Source organism: Chroicocephalus ridibundus, chromosome 24 (genome assembly GCF_963924245.1).
Source record: "Chroicocephalus ridibundus chromosome 24, bChrRid1.1, whole genome shotgun sequence".
Lineage (NCBI taxonomy): Eukaryota > Metazoa > Chordata > Aves > Charadriiformes > Laridae > Chroicocephalus > Chroicocephalus ridibundus.
The window spans coordinates 2,955,478-2,965,949 of record NC_086307.1 but is presented as its reverse complement, the minus strand read 5'-3'; the positions used below and the strand labels follow the sequence as shown (position 1 = coordinate 2,965,949).

Here is a 10,472-nt window from a genome sequence, read left to right as displayed (position 1 = left end):
CCATTTAGCTTTAGAGCGACAGAGAAATACCCACAAAAGTTATAACAGCACAGAACCAGGGTTGTTTGGGGGATTTCAATCAAGACTTATTCTATTAAAGAATTAATACATTCCGCAGTGGGTTCGGTGGGGGTAGAGGACAGAGTTTTCAGCCCACGGATTTTGCCATGGGTCCCTGTCGCTCGCCCTGCTGGGCACCCTGGGGTCAGAGAAATAATCGGTGTCCACTAACGAGATTAGCAATGGGAACACAAGCCGTACTGCAAAGTGACGGTCCAGCTGGCAGGTGCTGTGGGCGCTTCACTGCCCAGCATCTCCGGGACACACATGAATGAAAGAAAAGCAAACGAAAGTCACAGAAACCAAATAAGTAACTTCGAGCAGAATAAATGAGACGTGACTATTTACAGACTATGGGATCTGTTCTGGAAACCGATCTTCTGCCAGGGGCTGCCCGACTACAAATCGCCAGGGACAGCACGAGAGCAAAGCGTCCTCAGATCGTTATTTATCATGACATTTAGCAAGGCCTCGTTCCCGGTAGTTACAGTATGGAATGGAGAACCTCTTCTTCATTCTCATCTGCTTCACCCACCAGATGCAATCAGACTTAGCACTTTTCATCTTCAAAGCACTTTGTGAACATTAACTCATTAATCCTTATGCCCCCCATGAAGCAGTTAAGTGTTATCCCTGTTTTACAGACCTCTTTATCTCCGAATCTGCTCATTAATTTTTAGTGTGCCCATCTCTTTAAAGGGAGATATCAAAGCAATAGAGAAACCGCAGCACAAAACAGTTCTGAGCCTCATGTTCCAACCTGCTAAATACCCGGGTCCCCTACAGGAGCTCAGGATTCTGGAGCCAGGCCTCGACAGGATGTAAATTATCGCTAATGCTCAGATTAGATTATTTTCCTGAAGCTGGTTCTGCCTGACTCCCACAAGGTCCCCCCATTTAACTGAAATGCCCAGCTGGGAGAGCGGCCAGTGCCACGGATGTCGGTCAAGACGCTTCCCGCGTTGGCGGAGTCCTGACACACTTACAGCCTCCTCAGCTTTAAGTGCAGAGGGGGTGGAAAACCAGGCGCAGTCTATAGAGCTAGACAATAATTCATGCTTTGTAACAATAATTCTCTGTCTACAGGAGCGATGCAGAAGCGACACAATTCAAGAAACAGAACACGCTACAATCAGATAACGTTCATACCCACCGGGAAGGCAAATACAAACATTTTGGTGTTTACACTATGGTGAAGTTTCTTTCCTGTTAGTCACCATCGACTGTTAACTCACAGGAGGGTGGTGAGGGAAACAGCTTCCCTTGAGCTCCGTCCAGCGCTGCCAGGGAGCCTGCTTCTGGCTCCCACTCTGCTCCCAAAGGCCTTCTCTCCACAGTTGGTTTTGGAATGACAGCAGAAACAAGTGTGCCCTCTGTCCGGGATGTTACTGAGCAGGAGGAACTGATGCACACACTGAAATGAGATGTCACATAGTGAGAACAAATGAAGGGCATGGCAGAAAGCTCCCTTTTTTATGGCAGTCCTTTGCCCAGCTCTGTGGAATTGGACTACAGAGGGATTTATTTTTTTCTTATAGGTCAAATTACCCGATATGAGCAGGTGCCAGTAAAAACTGGGATTTCCTGCCACCTCACTTCCCTCTGCTCTATTTACTTTTGCTTGCTTCGGGTGCACCTTCCGTGTTTATCATTTATTCTGCAGCAGAAGACAGTGACACAGTGGCAAACTGGATCTCAAGGGCACCTCACCTGCTGCTCTACAGCAGTAGAATCCAAGGAGTCGGGATGGGACAGACAGAAGATGAGCACCGTGACACATACATCTAAACCAGTGAGCAAAGCCTTTCCCAGTCATCCGAGCCAGCAGGACATTTTCAGCACCCGCTGGTTTCGCAAGAGGAAACTCCACCTCGAGGTAGCGCTGAGGGCACAGCATCAGGAATTTGTCCTTAAGAGGCCAGAAGTTGAATGTTATAACCAGCAGGCAGACTGGTGAATGCAAAAGAGCAATACCTATTGTAGTCAGAAGCCTGGAGCAGCTGTGCTGGCAAAAAGATTAATTACTGCTGGGTGTGAGCTGGAACCACACACCCAGCAGTCCTGAGGTTTTGGTTACTCCCTAGCAAAGAGGGCAACGCTGCTCTCTCCTTGATTGTGCCGAGGCAAGGATTCAGTTTCCCTTTTCCTAGCATTTTACCTCTGTTCTGCCCTCACTGGAATGATCATTAGCTTCAGTCACAGCTGAATACAAAACACCACATGTGCGATGAAAGAATAAAATGCATTCTCCCTGGTTCTGATGAAGTCCCTCCATGGGAGAAGCTTTCCCGGTCTGTTAGACTGAATGTCAGCCTGTCCGAGGGGTCTGAGGTCAGTCCCTGAGATGGGGATGATGTTCTGGACTCCGTTAAACATGAATACGCTGCCCTGTGCTTGCAAGCCCCCAGCTGAAGTTAGAGCTGATGCCAGCACAGCTAGACCACCTTTTGGCCCCAGTATTTTGTGCAAAGGTACCAAATTTGGTCTAAATACCTTTGCTACCATCACCATTAGCAGCGAGGAATAAACATTTTTAAACACTGAATAAAGATTGAGCTGGCAGCACTATCTCTGCCTCAGCTCTTGCGTGTCGTCCTTCCAGACAGCCAGGGTGCCTCCAGCAACTGCGGTGGAGCCTTTGGGATCACAGGGTGTTCCCAGCACTGAGCTCTGCAGACACTGGCTGGGCCTCCTCAGTGGCTTGGTAACTGTCAGACAAGGCTGGTCTCAGCAGGCCTGCTGGAAACATCTGGCTTTAATTCTTCTATAAAGCCATGACATTCATTTGGCCACCAAACCACTTTCCTTTCATCTATCTGGAGGACTAACCCCGTGGCAGAGCAGCTGACTCCCTGCCTGCCATTACCCTGCATTATCCTGCAGGAAGAAAGGGGTCACAGAAGAGCCAGGGCCATGCTCTTCGCGGGAGAAGAGATCTTGGGAGACGGTGGCAGCTCACAACTAACACTTTCCTGCTCTTCTCCCTCCCCAGAGCTCTTTTCAAGTTGTTTCAAGGCATCCATTTCTCTGTCAACATGTCTCAAAGGGGCTCAGGCTCCAGCTCTGACCCGATTCCCTCCTTAGTTCACTGGACTGAGAACCCAAGCACTTGAGGAATAGATAGGTGTGGCACGCTGTCCTGGGTAGGAAAGACAGTGCCTTTGTGCTGGAGGGAGAAGCTGTGTCTATTTAGAAATCCCTTAGCAGAGGATGCCGAAGGCTCTGTGGAGGGGCTGGCACGCTGGGAAGAAGCCTGGGAGAGTCAGGAACATAAGCAAAGGCAGAGGAGTTGCCTCAACAACTCTTGACCGATAATTCTGGTATCAATAAATGACAATCCTAGCAAGGAGACAACGTTTGGAACTCCAAATGTGTTATTGTGCAGCAGAAGAGGCCTAAAGCATGAATGCTGGATGTTGGAAAGATCAGCTGCACCATCACATGATCCCACGATGCCTGTAACCACAGCAAAGTTTTATCCAAAGCCAGCGAGACTCTTGGCTGCGTTTCTAGGTCTGAGCTCAGCAGAGATTGTGCAGTTGCATTTTCACAAACTTTCATCCATGCTGAAGTAAATGATTTGCTTTCCAGGCAAAACTAAGTCCCATCAGCGTGGGATAGGTGCCTCGGGCAGCCCCGGAGCCGATGAGCAGCAATCGCTGGGTCTTATTCCAACACTCCTCAGCACAAGGCAAACAGCACAGAGCTCCAGCTCCAAGAGGCAGCCAGGCAACAGCACTGAACAATCAGTTTCCCATGTCAGACTCCGGCTACGCCCAAAGACTTGGCAGTGCTGGAGTGTATATACTGTGGCAATAATATTAAATAAAACAGCTCTTCTCATCTGCCTACCCTCCTTCCCTGCTACTGGGCCACTCTCTTGAAACTGCCACAGCTAAAAGGATTTACCTTTTTATTTAAAGTGCCCATATAAAAGCAATCCACGCAGGGAACAGCCAGGCAAGAATAAGCTGCCCTATGAATTCACAGCCCATTGCCCAGCACTGCCTGGAAGGAGCACGGCCCTGCTGCGTGGCACGAGTGTGGCGTTGCTAACAGCTGAAGGGAATTCTGCAGCTCAGAGGTGTCTTTTGGTAGCCACAAGTTTCCCTTCTTGCTGCACCAAGATTAGTTGTAGGCCAGCCAGGAAACCCACCAGGGTATCCAGTGATCGGGAGCTGATCTCCAAGGACGTGGTGTGAGATAGCTGAAGTATCCCTCTGCCTCCTCCTTATTGTTCCATCCTGGACTCAGACTTCCTGGCAGAGGAGGAGCAAGTGAATCATGCAGAAGGAGGAGAGAGCTGGAGCAGGAAATACAGCTGCCAGGCTGACTCAGCACGGCTTCCCTCCTGAACCTTGAACAGTCAGGAGCTTTGAAGGATGTTAATGTTTAACTCCACCAAAAGTCCCCTATTTAGCAAAAGGCATCTGAGATTCATCGGCTTCTGGCAGGAAACGTTTTGCTTTGCCAGGAGCTGTGCTGGTGACAGTACCTCAGTGGTCAGGTCAGTAGCTGTGCCTTTCAAAAGGCAATTAAGTCCAAAGGGCCTCACGACATCTGATAAGCTCCAGCAAAGAGATGGAAAAAAATAATGGCATTCACCAGTTCATCTCCCCAGCCCTGCACTTCGCTGAGAACACCAACTCAGAAACACAGATTGACACCAGAAATAAGGAAAAGCTCATTAGTTGTTTGGGAAATATTGTTATCAATCATCTCCAAAGGAGCACTGCAGAGCCGCCTGCCACTCTGCCTTTTTGCTTCCTCTCTTTCTCCATCTCTCATTCTCCTTCCCAGGAACATTTACATCTGTACCTGACTGTCTCGGTAAGAAAGAGCACATTAATAGCTAAAAGGCAGGGCTCGGACCCTAGACTTCAATCCCAGCTCTGGTACTGGTTACGCAACAGCCATTTCAGATTCCTGTTCCTCGCTTCACCCATTGCAAAGTGAGGATGGTGCTTCCTGAACTTCTATTAATGCAGGAGTCACCTAATGAGTGCTAATTAGGAAAATCCAAAAACAAATGACTAGATTAGCAGCTATGAAATACTCACTTGTTAGAGGACCGCTTTGTGGAGCCTCTCGGGTGGGAACCCAGGTTTACGTGCTCCAAAGGCTAGAGCTCCAAGTGCTGATGCCAAGGACAGCCAGGAGCTGCCAGGAAAGGGCTCTACAAGAACTATTGAGCAGTTCTGGCTTTGTCCCACAGAGAACATACATCCTGCAGGGAATCGATTCATCCCTTCTATTTGCTGCCTTTGCAATAACCTGAAATGTGTACAAAAGAGAAGAAATCCATAACTGTGTTCATCAGGTAGATCCAATATCTTTCTCAGTCCCCGAGAGGGCAGAGTGAGAATGAATTCTGTAATTCAAGAAAAAGCAGCAACTCTGACTGTCTGAGAATGAAAGAGCTCACAGTAAGCAACTGCGTGGTTAAAGTTACCTGCAGACAAAAAGGTGCTTGCAACACGCAGAGGGAGAGATCAGGCTGTCCTGCTGGTGCCGCTAGGAAGTGGTGCTGTACTGGAGGGAGGTTGTCATTCTTTCACCATGAAGTAACAGCAGCTTTTGCTTTATAAGCCTCCAACATGCCGTGCTACAATAACGCATGCATCTGTGCTGAGACCTGAATTGTACAGTATAGTCAATGAGCTGGAAAAAGAGGTAAACAATGAAGTGTCAAAGTTGACTGATGATATAAAATTATTCAGGATATCCAAACTGAGTGAAAGACCCAGAGAAGGATCTCACGACACCAAGAACTTGGGCGTTCAAACTGCTGGCAAAAAAAAAATGCTAATGAATACAAAGATGCAGGGGCAAAGCAAGCCCAACTATAATTGCACAAAGTTAGCTATTCCCACCCAGGAGAGAGCTCAGGGAATCATTATGGGGTATGCAACTCTGCACTCACTGATGGTTAGAAAACAAGAACTATTTTTTAAAAGGAACACAACATGGAAAAAACCTGCACTGACCTTGTAGGATACCACCACACGTTTTTTTTTAATTGTACTTCACTCCCAGAATTAAGGTTTGTTTTTCTTGGTCAAGGTGACACATGTGGTGTTGGAAGAAGCAATCCTGGAGTCCTGAACTGTCTGCCTGAACGAGAGCTCAGAAAGGGCTACAGGAGCTGGCAAGGGCACTTGCACAGTAACAGGTTTAAGAGATACTAGGCTGTACCTTCTCGCTTTCTGGAATAGCAGCTTTCCGTAGGGCTTAAAGCTTCTGCTCTTAAGCCCCAAAGTCACTACATCTAATACAGATGTGTGATGCCTCCTTAGTAAAGTTATGCAACAGCACTTTAATGATTGTTGCATTTTTCTATTGCCTTGGCTTTATTAAAAAACAAAAAGGGCATGTAAAGACTGACAGAGTATGTTTGGAAGTAAAATTCCAGTTTAATCACTGATTAAACAAACCAGTGGTGCTGTTGGGAAGGGTCACATGAAGTTCACTGGTTGGGTGGAGATCTCAAAAAAAAAAAAAAAAGCAGCGCCATGTGGGTGCCTGACCACTGTCCATAGCACTGAGCGTTTCTCCAGCAGCTGCCTTACCCTGTCTGCTGGCACTGGCCTCTTCTGTAGGAAGCTGGGCAGCCCCAACACTCAGAGAATCAGGCAGAGAGCGCAGACTCCCTCAGGACGCGCTGCTACGCCAAAAGCAAGACACTTGGATGAAATATCAAAAAGGGAAGATTGAGAAGACAGAAGATACTTCTTGGAGTTCTCCTCTCTGGTATAAATCTACTAGCAGAGCTGCTTTCTGCTGCTCTAACAGTAGGAAAGATGCCATGCCTTGAAAGAAACAAGCACCATAAATGTGTTAATAATTACACCTGAGATTGTTTTCCCGGAACAGGCTGTTGGTATCTCATTGACTTGTCACCTTTTATACCTGCAACTCACAACCTCTTACCAAACCACCAGAAAACACATTTAAAATCAATGCCGGGCTCAGAGCTGTCAGCTGCAACTCAGGAAAGCAGCATTGTCATTGATAGCTCTCTGCAGCCACTGGCTCAGGGTGCAATGGCAGCCAAAAAAGCCAGCTGAACATTGGCTGCTCTCAGGCAAGAAACCTGGGTGAGGACAAAGCCTTCATCTGCTGTTCTAGAAATCCTCGGTGTACTCACATCTGGAGTGCAGTTCTGGTCTCAACTGCTAGGGAAGGTGATGGAGTTACAGAGGGTCCAGAGGAGGGGAGGGATGAGCTGCCTTCATAAGGAGCAATCAAAAAGGCTGGGACTCTTCAATTAAGAGAGAAGATGGCTGAGAAGGATCTTATTGAGGTTTACAAAGTCACAAAGGTGGTTTGAACACAGACTTAATATTCACAGAATCCTGCTATAGAAGAACAAGGAGGCACACTTTGAAAGTACAAGATTAGTTTAAAACAGAAGAAAAGTATTTTTTGACACAAGTCTGGAACCTCACAGAAGACAATATCAACAAGTTTAAAAGGGTTACATAAATTCACAAGCAACAAGTGAATAAATAGCTGCTAAAAGGGCAAAGATGCACCCTTTAACATCTCTACTGCTGTCGGGATGCTAGAGAGGGAAACAGACAGCAGCAAGAACCCTGGCTCACATGCTTGCCCAAACAGCATCTCCTGTAGCCACCACTGGAGACAGGCTACTGGGCTGGCAGTGTCGTTGGTCTGAGACAGGAGGATGTTATTAACGTTCTAAATTCAATCCCCAAAACCTTACACACAATTAATTAAGGCAACGTGGTATCTTCTAACTGCTACTCTCATCTGCCTCTCCGCCCATCCTTACAGTTGTGTGCAGTGCCTCACATTACAGCGTGGCCTCATTTAGACACTAATCCCACAGGCAGATCCCTTGGCCACATGGAGCAATCCTGAGGCCAGCACCGCCAGAGCCTGCTGGGGAGAGGAAGCGGCACGTGTGGCATCAGCACAGAGGCGTTACACTATCTAGTTTGATTATTATTTTTTTCCCTATGTTATTATTGCTCACTGATTTTCATTGGCAATCTGTGAGCTGCTGTAACATAAGCAAGTAGTGAGATGCATCACTTTATCTTTGATACTTGGATAACTAATCTTACAGGCACTACTGCAGTATATTTCATACTCCTAAATTTCCAGATAATTACTCCATCATATATATGTATCTCTCAAAATGATCACTTTTTCTAAGTATATATTCATAGAGAAGGATGACAATTTCTCACTTTGAAAAATCTTTAAATCTATTGAAATAAAATTATTTTCTGTTAGTCAAAACAAAACACTACTGCATTTCTATGGATGAGGCTGCATATGGGTAAAGCGGGAATGGCTTGCTAAAGCTGCCCAAACACTGGCGTCTGGTGTCATTTGTGATGCCCTGTAGTGTTCCCATCACCAGAAGAAGAGGGGAAGTCAGTCCAGAGGGGTGCAAAGCCTGTAGTGGTCTGTGCTGGTGTCTCAGACAGCCAAGGGTGCCCAAAGTGGCAGCAGATACCTCTGCTTCGGCAGCTGAATCAAGCTTGAAGTGTCCTGCTCACATAACCTAGATAAACATGCAATTTCCTGTACAAGTCATGCATTTAATAACAGCACATATAAGTTTATCTGACATGCTCTAATAACAATGTCACATCTGCTCCACCTGGACATACAACCCTCCAGTGCACAGACTGCTGTGCCGTTTGTTAAAGCTATGAAGCCTGTAATTTACAAATTGTATGTATTTTCTGGGCCATAATTCAGGCTTTTTACTGGAATGAGTAAATTGCCAAGATTGACATAAAAGTAATACCAGCATATTAATTTTAACTAGTCACTTCCTGTCTTAATGGTTCAGGGATCTGGTGGAGGCTCACGAGCCGCTCTGCAAGCACAGAACAAGGCGGCTGGGAATTTGGGAGAGCTCAAAGTAGATGTGAGCTGTGGGCATGACAAAGGCCACGTTAAACTCTTGGCCTGATTAACAGTAGCAGTGGGGGGGCTGAGCTATGGCACTGACTACATCCAATCATTTTTTTTTTTAACTCAGGAATTCAGTACTTTACACATTATGAAGAATAATGTGGAAAGAAAAAGAAACAAACAGCTAAAGCTATTCCTGAAAGTACATTGTTCAGATAAACATCCTGAGGAGCCGCTGTACTATCTGGAGAGCGAACTCGTGTCATGCTAATGAAGATACACAAACTTTCGAGTATCTCAGGAATGCAGGTTATCTAGTTTGGCTGCTGAAAACCCTCTTTCTTGTTTTCAAACAAACCAAGTCTGCGGGGGACCCCCAACACCAAGCCCAGGCGCTCATTCCTTTCATCACACAGCCCTTCCTACAACCTCGCGCCATCCAGACACCAGTGAATCATGGAGCACAGGGTCACTTCTGGAAGCCAGAAGCTGTGGCTTCGAGGCCCTTTGTTCCAACCTTAACAGAGTTGGGACGAGCCCGTGGGCCCCCAGAGCCCAAATCTACCCTTGTGGTGCTCAAAGCTGTACAGACCGACTGCCAGGACACCCTTGTGCAGTGAGTGACCCAGAAGGGCAGAAAGCCCCTGTTTCATAGAGTCACAGAATGGTTTGGGTTGGAAGGGGCCTTAAAGGCCACCCAGTGCCACCCCCTGCCCTGGGCAGGGACACCTCCCACCAGCCCAGGTTGCTCCAAGCCCCAGCCAACCTGGCCTTGAACCCCTCCAGGGATGGGGCAGCCACAGCTTCTCTGGGCAACCTGGGCCAGGGGCTCACCACCCTCACAGGAGAGAACTTCTTCCTGATATCCAATCTAAATCTCCCCTGTTCCAGTTTGAGGCCGTTACCCTGTGTCCCATCATTACACTCCCTGCTCCAAAGTCCCTCCCCAGCTTTCCTGGAGTCCCTTTAGGGACTGGAAGGTCTCCCTGGAGCCTTCTCTTCTCCAGGCTGAACCTCCCCAGCTCTCTCAGCCTGTCCTCACAGTAGAGGGGCTCCAACCCTCGCAGCACCTATGTGGCCTCCTCTGGCCCTGCTCCAACAGCTCCATGGCCTTCTGCTGTGGTGGCCTTCTAGTGGCCCCAGAGCTGGAGGCAGCACTGCAAGGGGGTCGTCTCCCCAGAGCAGAGGCACAGAATTCCTCCCCCCCTCACCCTGCTGCCCACGCTGCTGGGGACGCGGCCCAGGCTGCAGGTGGTTTCTGGGCTGCCAGTGCACATCGCCAGGGCACGTTGAGCCCAGAGACAAATACACCCTTGCGGCACTCGGGGCTGTACATACCGACTGCCAGGACACCCCTGCGAGGGGAACTGCCCAGAAAGGGGGCCGGGAAGGGCCGAAAGCCCCCGTTTACCTCACAGCGGAGGCGGCCATCGAGCAGCGCCCACCGCCCTCAGCGCCAGCAGGCAGAGGGCGGGAAGCGCGCGCGCAGGGAAGCCCCCGCGTCCTCGGGGGAGGGG

At 48.3% G+C, this 10,472-nt stretch overlaps 1 long non-coding RNA gene across 4 annotated transcripts; it reads right to left on the bottom strand.

The window, feature by feature from the left end:
• Positions 1–73: 73 nt before the first annotated feature.
• LOC134526838 (uncharacterized) lies at positions 74–10,470 on the bottom strand. 4 transcript variants are annotated; one of them, XR_010074036.1, is made up of 5 exons: positions 10,294–10,459; positions 5,513–5,721; positions 5,121–5,334; positions 1,771–1,969; positions 74–1,474 (listed from the first exon to the last, which is right to left on the bottom strand). It is a non-coding gene; the product is annotated as an uncharacterized LOC134526838 (long non-coding RNA). The 4 variants fall into 4 exon arrangements; XR_010074038.1 differs by lacking the exon at positions 1,771–1,969 and having other exon boundaries at positions 10,367–10,470; XR_010074035.1 differs by lacking the exon at positions 1,771–1,969.
• Positions 10,471–10,472: the final 2 nt, after the last annotated feature.